Source organism: Mauremys mutica, chromosome 13, assembly GCF_020497125.1.
Source record: "Mauremys mutica isolate MM-2020 ecotype Southern chromosome 13, ASM2049712v1, whole genome shotgun sequence".
NCBI classification, from domain to species: Eukaryota; Metazoa; Chordata; order Testudines; family Geoemydidae; genus Mauremys; species Mauremys mutica.
In genome coordinates this window covers 58,323,755-58,341,254 of record NC_059084.1, presented here as the reverse complement: position 1 = coordinate 58,341,254, position 17,500 = coordinate 58,323,755, and positions in this window count along the sequence as shown.

The following is a 17,500-nucleotide window of genomic DNA, read 5'->3' as shown; positions in this document are numbered from 1 at the left end:
GCAGCAGGTCACACACACAGTGCAGTCAGTAGGCACCCTGGTCGGTATGGGAGGTGGTTTGCAGGTTCTGTGTGGGTGGGGGGGTACGTGACTTTGTAGCGGGGGAGGGTGGTTACAGATCTCATGCAACGGTCCCTGTCCTGGACCACAGAGCCACGCAGCAGAGGAATCTGTATCCGTCCTCCACCGCCACAAGGCCACATAGCCCCCGCACACAGAGTCCCAAAAAGGAGGGATGGCAGGCTCCGTTGAAACAACCAGTCCGGCACTGCAGACCGCTCTGGGAGCAGGAGCCTGTCATTCCTTGAGTTTAGAGGTGGTCTTTACATCACCGCACACCCTACCCAGCACAGTCTGCGTCCCAGTTTCAACCATATAATGCAAAGTCATCAATAAAGAAACCTTTGTAAAGTTACAGTGGAACATGTATTTTATTTTTAAACGTGTGTTGGAAGTGGGGGAAGCGGGGTGGATGGGGTATGTAACTGCAGATGCTAGTCAACAGTAACTTGGTAAAGAAACAGGGGCAGGTTCAGCTTCTCTGTAAAGAAACTGAACAGTCACAGGTCACGCTGCTCGCTGGTACTTGAAGAGTTCCTTGTCGCTGTGCAAGGCGCCTGCATAGGGCTTCACGAGCCAGGGCATTAGCGGGTAGGCTGGGTCCCCGAGGATCACTGTAGGCATCTGCACATCCCCAAGAGTTATTTTGTGCTCCGGGAAGAAACTACCTTCCTGCTGGCATGTAAACAGAGCAGAGTTCCTGAAAACACGCGCGTCATGAACTTTGCCTGGCCACCCGATGTTGATGTTGGTAAAACGTCCCCCGTGGTCCACCAGTGCTCGCAGCACCATTGAAAAGTAGCCCTATTTCTCAGCAGCTGACTGTGGAAGAGGTGGACGATAAGGTGCGAGGAGTTGACAACGGCCATAACTGCAGCGGGCTCCGTGCTTGCAGTGCTATGGCGCCCGCGCTGTCACTGAGCAGAAAAGTGCACAAACAGATTGCCCGCAGGCGCTTTCGGGGAGGAAGGGAGGGCGTGATTGATGGTTCAATGATGACAGTTACCCAAAACCACTCTCGACACATTTTTCCCCCAGCATGCATTGGGGGGAAATCCCAGAATTCCAATGGGCAGCGGGGAGTGCAGGAACTGTGGAATAGCTTCCCACAGTGCACCGCTTCCAAAGTCGACGCTGGCCCCGTTACTGTGGACTCACACAGTCGAATTAGTGTATTTAGTGTGGATACACAACTTCGACTTCATAAGGTCAATTCCACAAATTCGACTTATGTTGATTCGAAATAGTCTTGTAGTGTAGACATACCCTCAATAACTCTTCATTGTGGGATGACATTGACTACACAGTAGAACACAAAAGGCTGTTCCCCAGGCCGCAATCAGGTTTTCATAAGTTAGAAGACTTTATGGCCAGAAGGAACCATTAGAGCATTTAATCTGATCCCCTGCATATCCTAAGGCCTCCTGTATGTCAGAAGAGCTGGTATCTAGCCTCTATTAGAAGATATCAAGAGATGGAGAAGCCATCATTTCTCTTGGTACAGTCAAACCTCACAATAACGCGCCCCGCCATAACGCGAAATCGCATATAATGCAATCACAGGTTGGCTCCTCTTTAAGGCATAATACAGTACGGTACTGTACCAATGGTCCCCAACACCATGGCAGGGGAGAGAAGCTGCAGCCCCGCATCTGCCGGGGACAGAGAACTCCGAGGCTGCGGGCTCCGGTGCTCTCTGTCCCCAGCAGGCGCGGGGCCGCAGCTTCTCTCCGGCTTCAAGAGGAGCTGCGGCTCCCCGCCTGCTGGGGACAGAAAACTCCAGGGCTGCGGGCGCGGTGCTCTCTGTCCCCAGCAGGTGTGGGGCCGTGGCTTCTCTCCCCCTTCAAGAGGAGCCGCGGCTCCCCGCCTGCTGGGGACAGAGAACTCCAGGGCTGCAGGGGCCGGTGCTCTCTGTCCCCGGCAGGCGCAGGGCTGCGGCTTCTCTCCCGCTTCAAGAGGAGCCGCGGCTCCCCGCCTGCTGGGGACAGAGAACTCCGGGGCTGCGGGGCTGCCCCCCACCCCAACTTATGAGACAAGCAAACTTCTGGAGTGGTTCTGCCTTTGCCGCCGGGGTGAGGGTGGAACCTGCTGAGCGCTGAATGGGGAGGAGGTTCACTCACCCTTTGGAACACCAGTTACTGGCCCTAGCAATGGGAAAGTGGGAATTTCTCCCCATTCCCCAGATTCCTCACTGTCACTCCAAGAGGATCTCTTCTCTCTGAGACCCATTCCCCTTGGCCCCACTTATGATCCCCAGACAAAACAAGCCATGTTTCTTTCATCTCTCAGGCCAGAGATCAGAGGCCTCACCCAGGCTGGAAAACAAGATCCCTGCATCCTTCTTCCTTAGGGTGTAGAATAAAGCCCTTGAATCGTCTAGAACAGTGGCTCTCAACCTTTCCAGATTACTGTACCTCTTTCAGGAGCCTGATTTGTCTTGCGTACCCCAAGTTTCACCTCACTAAAAAACTACTTGCTTGCAAAATCAAATATACAGATGTGTCGCAGCACACTATTACTAAAAATTGCTTACTTTCTCTTTTACCATAATTAAATTAGAATATAAATATTGTACTTACATTTCAGTGTATAGTACACAGAGCAGCATAAACAAGTCATTGTCTGTATAAATTTTTAGTTTGTACTGACTTAGCTACTGCTTTTTAATGTAGCCTGTTGTAAACCTAGGCAAATATCTAGATGAGTTGGTGTACCCCCTGGAAGACCTCTGTGTACCCCTGGTTGAGAACCACGGGGCTAGGCAACAGACCCAGAGGCTTAGCTAGACTGAGTCAGCCTCGCTCGATTGGACAGGCCCAGAAAGTCTTTGAGGTTTCTTCTTTCTTCAGAGGACAGACACATCCAGCCCCCTCCCAAGAACCAGTTATGCCCAGAGACAATCCCCGAGTTGTCAGTCCTCCCTTCACACGAATGCCAAGTACTGCCAAGCCACCAATGACGTTGGTTTCATGGGAGGCTAACCAGAGCCAGCAGTTTGTAGACTCTTCTGGCGAGCTGTTTCTTCCCCACATGCATGCCTTAGATATTGGGCCATGTCTAGATTATCCTTAACCTCCATTCCATCCTCAGTGTTTAGCGGTCCCACTTCTTCTTTCTTTGTTTACTTCTTATTTATATGGCTATAGAACCTTTTACTATTGGTTTTAATTCCCTTTGCAAGGTCCAACTCCACATGGCTTTTAGCCTTTCTCACTTTATCCCTACATGTTCTGACCTCAATAAGGTAGCTTTCCTTGCTAATCCCTCCCATCTTCCACTCCTTGTAGGCTTTCTACTTTTTCTTAATCACCTCTCTGAGATGCTTGCTCATCCAACTTGGTCTACAACTCCTGCCTATGAATGTTTTCCCCTTTCTTGGGATGCAGGCTTCTGATAGTTTCTGCAGCTTTGACTTGAAGTAATTTCAGGCCTCCTCCGCCTTTAGATCCATAAGTTCTTCAGTCCAATCCACTTCCCTAACTAATTTCCTTAATTCTTTTAAATCAAAAACCCTAGTCACAGATCTATTTTTGTTTATCCTTCTATCTAGTTTGAACTGAATTAGCTCATGATCACTCAAACCAAGGTTGTCCCCTACAATGATTTCTTCTATGAGGTCCTCACTAGTCACCAAAACCAAACATAAAATGTCATCCCATCTTGTTGGTTCTTCAACTACTTGGCGAAGAAATCCATCAGCTATCACATCCAGAAAAATCGGAGCCCTATTACTACTACTAGCACTTGTCCTCCAGTCTATATCTGGGAAGTTAAAGTCTCCCATAATCACACAATTCCCATTAGTGTTTACATCATTAAAAACATTAAAGAGGTCTCTATCCATATCCAAATCAGATCCTGGCTGTCTGTAGCACACCCCAAGCACTATCTCAGGGGAGGCTCTAGTAGCTTTCTTTCCCAATGTGATTTTTGCCCAGACAGACTCTGTCTTATCCATTCAATCACTTCTTATTTCGTTACAGTTAACCTCATCATTGATATACAATGCTACTCCACCACCTTTGCCTTTATTTCTGTCTTTCCTAAACAGCACATAGCCTTCAATACCTGTACTCCAGTCATGACTACTATTCCACCATGTTTCTGTTATCCCTATAATATCCGGTTTCACTTCCTGCACCAGTAGCTCTAGTTCCTCCATTTTGTTACCCAGGCTCCTCGCATTAGTGTACAGACATCTTAATTTTTGCCGTTTCGCTTCACTCACATTCTTTACCCGGTTAGGCACAGAGATTCTACCACCAGTATCACCAATTAGACTGGTATCTACACTACCCTTCCCCAGTCTGACATAGTCTCCCTTGATATGTTCCAGCGAGAATCTAGCCGTATCATTCGTTCCCACATGAAGGACAATCAGCAGATTCTTTCCCATTCCCGTTAGGATCCTTTTCAGCCTCAGGTCCACATCCCATATCTTAGCACCTGGCAGACAGCACACTCTTCTATTCTCTGGATCAGTTCTAGTTACAGGCCTGTCTATTCTTCTCAGTAAGGAGTTCCCAATCACGTAGACCTGCCTTTTCCTGGTGTGATTCTCCGGTCTATCCCCTGCTCCCACTGGCTGCAAGTCCTCTCGATTTCTGTTGCCCCTTGCAATCCTCTGCAACCCATCTCGTATCCTCTTGGGGTTCATATTTGGTGTTGTCTCCATTAACTTTTCCCCTCTTCCTATAAGACTAGCTGCTCTTCTCTTCTTCCTTGCCCTCTCACCTTCAGCGACCACCTGCTGTGCCCCTTCATTTTACAACTCTGCAAACCTGTTCCTGAGCTCTATTTCTCCTTCACTGGCCCATCTTTTTCTCTGCCTGGTTCTCTTAGTCACATGCTTCCACCATCTACTTTCCTCACCCAGCAGTCTCCCCTCAGAGTTCTTTGGTCTTGCTTCCATCTGCAAGTCTGAGCTTATCCCTTCAGCCTCCTCATATCTTTGCTCCGTCATCTTCTCGGATCTTTTCTTCCATCAGCTCTATCAGGTGGCACTTCATGCAGATGAAACTCTTTTCAGGTAGCCCCTCCAGGATCATGTACATGCCACAGCTTCCACATCCAATCATCCTCATTGTGTCTTTCACTGCTGCCTCTGTATCGGTCATGGCCTTCCCACCTAAAACCTGTCAGTCCAGGAAACACAAACCAAAACAAACCCCCAACAGGCACCAGAACACTGGCAGAACACCACCCACTCCCTTCACTAGCCTGTCAGTTCCTCTGCCTAGGTCTCCAAGTCTCCTCCGCAAACTCCCCTCGCAAACTCCTCTGTTTACAGCTCTGTTTGCTGGCTCCTATGCCACTGCAGCTGTCTATGTAAAAGAACTAAAAAAGAGCCACTGTGGCTTAACAACCATGTAAAAGAAGCAGTGCGAGATAAAAAGGCATCTTTTAAAAAGTGAAAGTCAAATTCCAGTGAGGTAAATAGAAAGGAGCATAAACACTGCCAAATTAAGTGTTAAAAAGTAATAAGAAAAGCCAAAGAGGAATTTGAAGAGTGGCTAGCCAAAAACTCAAAAGGTAATAACAAAATGTTTTTTAAGTCCATGAGAAGTAGAAAGCCTGCTAAACAACCAGTGGGGCACTTAAATATGATAAAAAAGCACTTAAATATGATAAAGTCATTGCAGAGAAACTAAATGAAATCTTTGCTTCAGTCTTCACGGCTGAGGATGTTAGGAAGATTCGCAAACCTAGCCATCCTTTGTAAGTGACAAATCTGAAGAATTGTCACAGATTGAAGTTTCATTTGAGGAGGTTTTGGAGTTAATTGATAAAGTTAACACTAACTAGTCACCGGGACCTGATGGAATTCACCCAAGAGTTCTGAAAGAACTCAAATGTGAAATTGTGGAACTATTAACTATGGTTGGAACCTGTCCTTTAAATCAGCTTCTGTACCCAATGACTGGAAGATAGTTAATGTAACGCCAATATTTAAAGAAGTGATCCTGGCAATTACAGACTGGTAAATCTAACATCAGTACCGGGCAAATTAGTTGAAACAATAGTAAAGAATAAAATTGTCAGACACATAGTAGAACATAAATTGCTGGGCAAAAGTCAACATGGCTTCTGTAAAGAGAAATCATGTTTTATTAATCTATTAAATTTCTTTGAAGAGGTCAACAAACATGTGTACAAGGGGGATCCAGTGGACATAGTGTACTTAGATTTCCAAAAAACCTTTGACAAGGTCCCTCACCAAAGGCTCTTATGTAAATTAAGTTGTTATGGAATAAGAGGGAAGATCCTTTCATGGATTGAGAACTTGTTAAAAGACAGGGAACAAAGGGTAGGAATAAATGGTAAATTTTCAGAATGGAGAGGGATAACTAGTGGTGTTCCCCAAGGGTCAGTCCTAGGACCAATCCTATTCAATTTATTCATAAATAATCTGAAGAAAGGGGTAAACAGTGAGGTGGCAAAGTTTGCAGACAATACTAAATTGCTCAAGATAGTTAAGACCAAAGCAGACTGTGAAGAACTTCAAAAAGATCTCACAAAACTAAGTGATTGTGCAACAAAATGGCAAATGAAATTTAATGTGGATAAATGTAAAGTAATGCACTTTGGAAAAAATAACCCCAACTATACATACAATATGATGGGGGCTAATTTATCTACAACTAATCAGGAAAGAGATCTTGGAGTCATCGTGGATAGTTCTCTGAAGACATCCACACAGTGTGCAGCGGCAGTCAAAAAAGCAAACAGGATGTTAGGAATCATTAAAAAAAGGGATAGAGAATAAGACGGAGAATATCTTATTGCTCATATATAAATCCATGGTTTGCCCACATCTTGAATACTGAGTATAGATGTGGTCTCCTCATCTCAAAAAAGATATACTGGCATTAGAAAAAGTTGAGAAAAGGGCAACTAAAATGATTAGGGTTTGGAACGGGTCCCATATGAGGAGAGATTAAAGAGGCTAGGACTTTTCAGCTTGGAAAAGAGGAGGGTCTTGCGCTTGTTGCAGTCAATTTTGGGGACACTCATTTTAGCAGTTCCCTGCCTTTGAACTGCTCTGTGCAGCTGGTGGATGCAAAGTGTATTCTGCCCTGCAGTGCCACGTGCGAGTCCCTTCTCAATGACCTTTTCACAGGCCAGCCCCAGAAATGGTCTCAGTTCTATCTATCTGCATCTCCTATTGCCCTTGCAACACCTTAGTTGGGTCAGGACTGTCCCCGTTGACCTGGGCTCTGAATATGATTCCTTGTCTTTGCCAAACCTCTGGGCTTCCAAGGGCCCTGTGAGATGTCTGCAGTTGCCTTACAAGAGCTGGTCATAGCAGGCCTTGGCCCAGATAACAGCAGTAAAGATCTGCCTGGTGATGTGTCCAGAGATCACTGCTAGGGCCTGGCAGTTTGCAGCTGGCTCATGGGAGTGTAGTGAACAGCAGTTAGTTTACAAGGCCCATATGATGGGAATGGAAATAGCATTACTTCAGATGTCGGAGATTTCCTGTGGTTACATGCACACATATATTGAACCTAGAGAGAGTCATTTTTTGCCCAAATATTTATTTTGATGTAAAATGGCTTTTTCGGTCACAGAAATAAACATTTTGTGCATTTTTTTTGTCTCCATTCCAATTGGCTCCTGGCTAAACCACCATAATGGGAAAAAAGTAGGGCCACTTCCCATCCTGATCTTTCTCCTCAATTGGACAACACAGACTTGACTTCTGGCAGGATTCTCAATTGTGACTTTAGCAGTATGCATGAGACTAGTATAAAGTGGAAAAACATGACTAAGACAAATCTGAGCAGAGAAAAGGGACAAATCTCACAATATAATAAAAGTGCACAATTAACCTGAGCTGGGATTTTCCAAGGAGCCTAGGTACACAACTCTTATAAAACCCAGCCCTGGTTAAAAACTTGAATTTTCTCGTAAGAAATTTTAAGTGAATGATGTTCACCAGGTTTTGAACAGATCCAGAGAGTGGGATATCAAGGAAGCTTTATAAGAAGGAAGAAAAATAAAAGATGTGGAAGATATGGCAAGATACAGTTGAAAGCAATCTCCAGTAAAAGAGTGGAGATACCATGAAGTTAGGCATTTTTCAGTATTATACAGAGTATCAAGAAAAGACACAGTCCAGGCTGGACTGCCATCATGTGTGAATGATTCCATATTATTCTTAGGAGAGAGAACTTCAATGAACACATAATCCTGTGGTATACAAAGATGAATTGAAAGAGATGATATTTTAAATTTGGATCGGGTATAATAATAAAAATAAATATAGGCTACACCAAGATGTAAGAATATTTAGACACATGTGCCTGTGACACCAGCACTGATTAAGCCAAATTGGCACAGCCCAGATTAATTCTAAAGGATATATGCTAAAATAAAAATAATAAAAATCTTAGTAACAAAAATTCAGCACAGAACAATCACTGAGATTTTCAAAGCCACCCAGGCAATTGAATGAACAGTTCTGATTACTCCTGCATGGTAAGTAGCGGAAACTCCAGAAAAAACTTCTATACAGACATTGAGGCCACCTTCAGTGATTCCTAGACAATTCTTAACCCGCAAGTCCTCAGTTTGAAACACAGCCCCCTGCACAAGGCAATCCACAGGAAAACTATGACCATCGTCTGAAACACCTATAGTCCCTCCTTAAAATGTTTCAGATCCTCAGCTGTTATAAATCCACTGAAGTCACTGCAGGCATGTCAGTTTTCACCAGCTGAAAAACTGACTCTTAACCTTAAGAACAGAATGACTGACTCCACATTGTGAATTCTTTAATTAGTTCAGAAAAAAAAGATTTACCTGGAAGTGATCTGAATTCTAACTTCAACTTTTGTGTTTTAATGGCTGATATTATCTGGAATTATCTGGATTGAAGCTGGGATTTTAAAGGGGATTTAAGAGTGGTAGGTTCCCAAATCCCATAGACTTGCATACCTCACTCCTGTGAACCGCTCTGAAAATCCAGAAACAGAAGTGGGGATGTGCAGTCAATGTCAAACCATAAAACTTAACATGTTATATTTTGAGGTTTCAAGGGAAGAGATCCAATCAGCTATGAACCATCCCTACGTTCCTGGTATCTACTTACCAGGACACAAGTAGATCCTGTTGAACTGAGCAAGAGATTCTCATATGGGACCTACTCCAATGGCCACAGAACTCAGTGAGAACCTTTACCAATTAATTCCATGGTCATTGGATCAATTCCATACTGAAGGGAGAAGGTCCGAGGAAGGGCTGGAAAACCGAGAGGAAGGAGAAATCATTCACCATTCAGGAAGAAGAAGAGAGAGAACAAACATCTTCCCTCTGCTTCAGCATGCAGAAGGGGTGCAGAATTTGGAAAGAAAGAGAGAGGAAGAGAGAAAGAGATGTATTAAATCATGGTTGATAGTTGTCCCGGTATATCCAATGTCACATAGGGTCAAAAGTGTCCCTTGTGCACCTTCCTGCCAATGTCTGCATCCTGATTTTGCATTTGTATGCCATAATATTGCCTCAAATTAGCATTATTCCATGGCATAATCACTGCAAAGCAACAACAGAGACCAGGATGGTACAGCTTTTCTTTGCAGCTTTGTTCAGACACAAAGGGCCAGATTTTTAAAGATATTTGGCACCTAGTGGGATTTTCAAAAGCACCTGGGCACCTAAAACCCATTGAAAATCTGGCTAGGTACCTAAATACCTTTAAAAATCTGGCCCAAAGTGACTCTCCATTTCATTTAGTCTTCATCTCCAGTAATCTAAAATGTACATCTGCAAATCCACTGCTGTGTGAGACACTCCTTGCAGGATTCTAGATGTTTTACTTCTTTCCTCTCTTGCTACTAATGGTGGTTGGGGTTGCTTGGCAACATCATGACAGAATATCTTTGGGGATAATTCCCTTGTGGTCACTAAAACATATATGAGTAATTGCAGTATGGCACTTAGGGAATCCTGCTTAGATTGTGCCATTTGCTTCTATCCAGGTGAGTTAGGCAGAGATTTGTAGCGGGGGGAGATTGGGGGAAAAAAATCTCTGTTTCTTGTTTCCACTGGCATTTCTAGTAGATTAATTAATGGAACATGTCTGAATCAAATCAAAGCCAGCTGGCCAGATCCTAAGCATGTATAAAGCAGTACAGCAAATGCAGAACTCAATGGAGCTACACAGATTTATGCAAGCTGGGGGTCTGGCCCACTGATTCCAACGTAGCTATGGCTGATTGACACCATCTGGGGACCTGGTTCAATATGATAGGGCGCGTTTGCTTGAGCTTGTGTGCAGTGCATCTAACACATATGATCGTTTCCTTTCACATGTGTTTTCATGTGCATGTGTGTGTTGCTAGACCTGTATTTGTTAGGAATTTGTATGGATGTGTTTGTAGATATGTGTGAGTGAGATCATATTTTTGTAGGTTTTTTTGTTGATATGTTTGTGTGCATGATTCTGTTTGCAGCTTTCTATGTATCATTGGGTTTTTATGATCATATCCTTGTGACAATCACATCCGTATGTTCATAAGTGTGCGTCTGACTGCATTTGTCTGTTCAGCTGTGTCATCGTGGGTTTCTGTGCAAGATTGTCTATTGTGAATGTATGTTCATCTGTGTGTGTTTAATTGGTTTTTGAAGGGGATTTTCCAAAGAAACTAAATAAACAAGGAACACAAGTCCCACGGAAACGCCAGAGACATGAACCTCTGTCTTTCCAAGCAAACCCCACCCAAAGTCTGAGGATGTGAGTTGGCAGATTGTGTCTTTGTGTTTGTGTCTGTTTGTGTGTCAAAGAATCATAGCATTGGCTAGGACCTTGAGAAGTCATCAAATCCAGCACCCTGCACTGATGCAGGAACAAGAAAACCTGGACCGTCCCTGACAGGTGTTTTTCCACCCTCTTCTTATACATTTCCAGTGATGAGGATTGCACAGCCTGCCTTGGAAGCCTATTCCCTGATTTAATGATAGAGACACGGTGGGTGAGGTAATATTTTTTATTGGATCACCTTCTGTTGGTGAGAGACACAAGCTTTTAAGTTGACACAGAACTCTTCTTCAGGTCATTATTTCATGAGGTTATTGTGTTTGTATCTGTATGTTGTGCAATATGTGAAGGGTATTGGAATTGGAAAAAGGTTCAGAAAAGGGCAACAAACATGATTAGGCGTATGGAATGGCAGCCATATGAGGAGAGATTAATAAAACTGGGACTTTTCAGTTTGGAAAAGAGACGACTAAGGGGGATATGATAGAGGTCTATAAAATCATGACTGGTGTGGAGAAAGTAAATAAGGAAGTGTTATTTATTCCTTCTCATAACACAAGAACTAGGGGTCACTAAATGAAATTAATAGGCAGCAGGCTTAAAACAAACAAAAGGAAGTATTTTTTTCAAACAACACACAGTCAGTCTGTGGAACTCCTTGCCAGAGGATGTTGTGAAGGCCAAGACTATAACAGGGTTCAAAAAGGAACTAGATAAATCCATGTAGGATAGGTCCATCAATGGCTATTAGCCAGGATGGACAGGGATAGTGTCCAGTTTGCCAGAAGCTGGGAATGGGCGATAGGGAATGGATCACTTGATGATTGCCTGTTCTGTTCATTCCCTCTGTGGCACCTGGCACTGGCCACTGCCAGAAGACAGGATACTTGGCTAGATGGACCTTTTGTCTGACTCAGTATAGCAGTTCTTATGTTCTTATGTAGTTTTAAAGAGGACAGGATCCATTGTTCTCCATGTCCACTGAGGACAGGACAAAAAGTCGTTTTTATTTCCCGCTAGACAGTTTCAGGTTAGATATTAAGAAAAACTTTCTAACTATAAGGATAGTTAAGCACTGGAACAGTTCAGCCAGGGAGGTTGTGAGATCCTCATCACTGGAGATTTTTAAAAAACAGGTTGGACAAACACCTGCTAGACTTGATCTAAGTTTAATTGGTCTTGCCTCAGCACAAGGAGCTAGACTAGATGACCTCCTGAGATCTCATCCAGCCTTACATTTCTTTGCAATTCTGTGTCTATTTATATCTGTGGATTTGTTTGTGTCAGACTATTGTGCTTCTATGTTTATGACTAAGGCCACAATTTTCAAAGGAAGCGATGGGCCAGATTTTTAAAGCTATTTAGGCACCTAGTGGGATTTTCAAACATCTACATGTCTAACACACATTGAAATCATTTGGACCTTAGTGATTTTGGATGCCTCCATTTTCAGTTGTCTAATCTGTGATGCCTTTAAGGGGGATGATTTTCAGAAACTACTGAGCGCCCTCCCGCTGAAAAATCATGTCCGTTTATGATGACTTAAATTGGGCAACTCAGAATCTTTTAGGCAGCTATGAAAACCTTTCTTACAGGGGGAGATTTTTCAAAGGCACAAGGGGTAGCTAGGCATCCAGCTCCCATTTCAAATGCAGCCCATGTCTTTAAAAATCCTCCTCATCCACCAATGCCAACTCTGAATGCCATATTAAATATGTTATCTGGACTTCTGCTCATCTAGGCAGCCCCATATTTTACAGTTCCCATCCCTCCTTTATGTCTGCCAGGCCTCTGCATCCCAAGGCAAATCTATAGCATAACTTGACTAATCATGTGAGTCAGGTCTTCTCTAAATAAACACTTAATTTGCCACAAGCTGGGGTGTTCTACCATGCACAAAATATCTAAGTGGATGCTGCTGCTGTGCAATAATAGCTCCCAAGTGCACTTTGAGCTGCAAAGAAGACTAGCTCAAAGCACACTAGGGGTAGGTCTATACTTACCCGCCGGGTCGACGCGGAGAGTTCGACTTCTCGGAGTTCGAACTATCGCGTCTAATCTAGACGCGATAGTTCGAACTCTGGACACGCTCCCGTCGACTCTGGAACTCCACCACTGCAAACGGCAGTGGCGGAGTCGACGGGGGAGCCGCGAACTTCGATCCCGCGGCGTCTGGACGGGTGAGTAGTTCGAACTAAGGTAGTTCGAGTTCAGCTACGCTATTCGCATAGCTGAACTTGCGTACCTTAGTTCGACCCCCCCCTTAGTGTAGACCAGGCCTAGGAGAACTGTTAGCATGTGGGAGCAATGTCCAGACATACTCTGGGTACACAGCAGGCTAGTGTGGAGTAGGCTTACACCCCATCACTATGTGTCCACGTAGCTGCACCCTTAGTGATGGTCTGAAAGTCTTGTGGCTTGCGTGCTTTATGGCACAGGTTGGAGAGAGATATTAATTAGGTAAGGAGGTGAGAGTAGGGGGTGGCCCCGGAGAGAAAGGAGATAGAAAGTGGGCAAAGAGAAAGAAAGAAAGAAAGAAAGAAAGAAAGAAAGAAAGAAAGAAAGAAAGCTAATACGGTCCTGATAAAGATGATGATGATGATAGATAGATAGATAGATAGATAGATAGATAGATAGATAGATAGATAGATAGAGAGTGAGTGAGTGAGTGATTAACAAGAGATATGGGGAACGAGTTCATTCATTCTTCTACTGCTGAAAAGTATTATTCGGTTTATCTATGTCATATTCAGTGATGTACCTGGGTATGAACCCAGGCAGGATGTAGACGAGGAAATGGTGTACACTGGCTGGCTGGGAGGTGGCATGGAAAATGCATAGAGGTGGCAGTGGGAAAGGTTGGTATGAAAATGTTCCACACACCAGCCATGGGAGAGTGTTGCAGAGCTTTTATGAATTTAGTACCAGATCTGCACAGGACTGTCCTGAGACAGGATTCCTCCTGTATTGCCCAGCCCTGAATTGCAATAGCATCCCACAGTCCTATAGATAGGGGTTAGTCTCTCCTAGATCAATGAGGAATTTAAGTCCGCAACCCAAAATTGTATTGAGTAGAAATAGCTAAGCACACAAAACCACAGACATACACAAACATATACAGACACAGAATCCACACACATATGCCACTGCACTTACACACATGCAAACACAATTAAACACACACTGACATTACCAGAAATGCATACATAACACATACAATCAAATACATGCACATTGACACACACATATGCAGATACTACCAGAATCACACAAAAGCACACACAACTGATCAAACATCTACATAAAAATTAGCAAAAATTCATAACTGTATGCATACACAATTGAACACCAATAGGCACTACCACAATCACACAGAATCACATATACAGTAGCATACGTGAACAACACCACACACAGCACAACCATATCCATATATAATAGAAAGTAGGCACTACTGCAATCACACACACAAAAACAAGCATACACATAAGAACGACTATACTGGGTCAGACCAAAGGTCCATCTAGCCAAGTATCCTGTCTTTGAACAGTGGCCAATGCCAGGTGCCCCAGAGGGAATGAACAGAACAGGTAATCATCAAGTGATCCATCCCCTGTTGCCCATTACCAGCTTCTGGCAAACAGAGGCTAGGGACACCATCCCTGCCCATCTTGGCTAATATTCATTGATAGACCTATTCTACATGAATTTATCTAGTTCTTGTCTGAACCCTGTGATAGTCTTGACCATCACAATATCCTCTGGCAAAGAGCTCCGCAGGTTGATTGTGCTTTGTGTATGTAAGGGGACTGTTGCCCCCTTACTAACATTCAGTGGCGGGGTTGGTTGCTAGCTCCCAGCACTTAAAAGGGAGGGGTCGATGGGAAATCAGGAGCCTGAGACTGACAGTCTCCAGGAACAATGGGGAGAGGCCAATGCTCCAGATCAGCCTGATTTACAGGGCGGGCAGGCTAATCAAGGAGTCAGGAGGCCAGGGGGGTCCCGTCCTCCGTGTGAGCTGGAATTGTCTGAGTCAGATGGAGTGGGGCCGAGCTAAGGAGAGAGCAGGGGCCCAAGCTAAGCTGATGGGAATGGAGCTGCAGCCCAAAAAGCCAGAGCACAGCCCAGAGAGAGCAGACCTGCCCTGGGAGCAGAGCTGCAGCAACCGGAGCCAGAGAAGCAACCCAGGGAGTTGAAGGCAGAGCAGCAGCAGCAGCTGTGCTGAGGCAGTGTGGAGCCAGGGCTGGGGCTAGAGCAGTCCGGAGCCGGGTGCAGTAAGCAGCTGGGGAGAGCAAGGGGGACCCCGGGCAGTGGGCCCAGCTCAGGGAGACGCCTCAGCCAAGAGGCCCTGCAGGCCAGACTGGAAGGGATCATAACCCTGACAGGGTGGGGGTGACACTGGGGAGAAGGGTCCTGCCACCCAGAGCCTGAGAGTGTGTGGGAACTGCCAGAGCAAGTGTCCAACCCGCAGCATCCCTGCAGCACAGCCAGGGCCTGAAAAGGAGGCCTGGGACCTACAAGGAACAGACTGAATTGCCCTGACATTCCAGAGACACTGTTTGTGATGTTCCCTGCCACAGCGCAGGGTGATGTGTTTTCCTTTAATCTTTCCCATTTTTCCTTATTCTTTTTTAAATCAATTGTTAATTAAATAACTTGTATTTGCTTTAAATTGTATGATGTGATCAGTGGGTCAGGGAGGTGCACAGTGCATAGTGGGTACCCCGGAGTGGGGACACCCTAGCCCCTGTCCTAGGTGACCACAGCAGGGTTGGGGGCCGAGGCCCCCAGGAATCCTGGGCCCAGCCTTGTTGGGGTTACGAGGACTCTGCCAGACAGGAGAGTCCTCAAGGTCAGGGAGGCCTCTGGGTAAAGGGAGTGGGAGCGAGGACTCAGATCCTTTCGCTAGCCCACTTCACTGGGGTAGCGCAGAAGCCAGGCAAGTTTCCCACAATAGCGGGACCATTCCCCCGCTTACATGTAAACAAATACTTCCTTTTGTTTGTTTTAAACCTGCTGACTATTAATTTCATCTGGTGACCCCTAGTTCTTGTGTTATGAGGAGTAAATAATACTTCCTTTTTTTACTTTCTCCACACCAGTCATGATTTTATAGACCTCTGTCCTATCACCCCTTAGTTGTCTCTTTTCCAAGCTGAAAAGTCCTAGTCTTATTAATCTCTCCTCATACGGCAGCCATTCCATACCCCTAATAATTTTTGTTGCCCTTTCTGAACCTTTTCCAATTCCAATATATCTTTTTTGAGATGGGATGACCACACCTGCATGCAGTATTCAAGAATTGGCATACAATGGACTTATGTAGAGACAATATGACATTTTTGTCTTATTATCTATCCCTTTCTTACTGATTCCCAACATTCTGTTCTCTTCTTTGACTGCCGCTGCACACTGAGTGGATGTTTTCAGATGACTGCCGCTGCATATTGAATGGATGTTTTCAGAACACACACAATCATATATATGCACAATAAAACTCTCACAGACACAAATACACACAACCAGATACACTAACAAACACAATTATGCAATCAAACACAAATACACACATGAAGAGACACACAGATTCACTTTCCTGCCTTTATATTGCACAATTTAAGCTGAAATTATCCCCTAAAGTATTCTGTCTTATTTCATAAACAACCTATGATGAGGTTCAACAAGGACAAGTGCAGAGTGCTGCACTTAGGACGGAAGAATCCCATGCACTGCTACAGACTAGGGACCGAATGGCTGGGCAGCAGTTCTGCAGAAAAGGACCTAGGGGTTACGGTGGACGAAAAGCTGAATATGAGTCAACAGTGTGCCCTTTATCAGAGGGGTAGCCGTGTTAGTCTGGATCTGTAAAAGCAACAAAGGGCAAGTGTGCCCTTGTTGCCAAGAAGGCTAATGGCATTTTGGGTTGTATAAGTAGGGGCATTTCCAGCAGATCGAGGGAAGTGATCATTCCCCTCTATTCAGCACTGGTGAGGCCTCATCTGGAGTACTGTGTCCAGTTTTGGGCCCCACACTACAAGAAGGATGTGGATACATTGGAGAGAGTCCAGCAGAGGGCAACAAAAATGATTAGGGGGCTGGAACACATGACTTATGAGGAGAGGCTGAGGGAACTGGGATTGTTTAGCCTGCAGAAGAGAAGAATGAGGGGGGATTTGATAGCTGCTTTCAACTACCTGAAAGGGGGTTCCAAAGAGGATGGATCTAGACTGTTCTCACTGGTAGAAGATGACAGAACAAGGAGTAATGGTCTCAAGTTGCAGAGGGGGAGTTTTAGGTTGGATATTAGGAAAAACTTTTTCACTAGTAGGGTGGTGAAGAACTGGAATGGGTTACCTAGGGAGGTGATGGAATCTCCTTCCTTAGAGGTTTTTAAGGTCAGGCTTGACAAAGCCCTGGCTGGGATGATTTAGTTGGGTTTGGTCCTGCTTTGAGCAGGGGGTTGGACTAGATGACCTCCTGAGGTCCCTTCCAACCCTGAGATTCTATGATTCTATGATTCTAAATCTGAGTTTTTCAAAAATTACCTAAGGGATTTAGATGCCCATACCCCATAAACTGTAACAAGGTCAGGGGATCCAAATCCTCTATATTACTTTGAAACCTCAGCCTCATTTTTTAAATTTATTCCCTTTCGAGTCATCCCTCTCAGCTGTGAAGAAA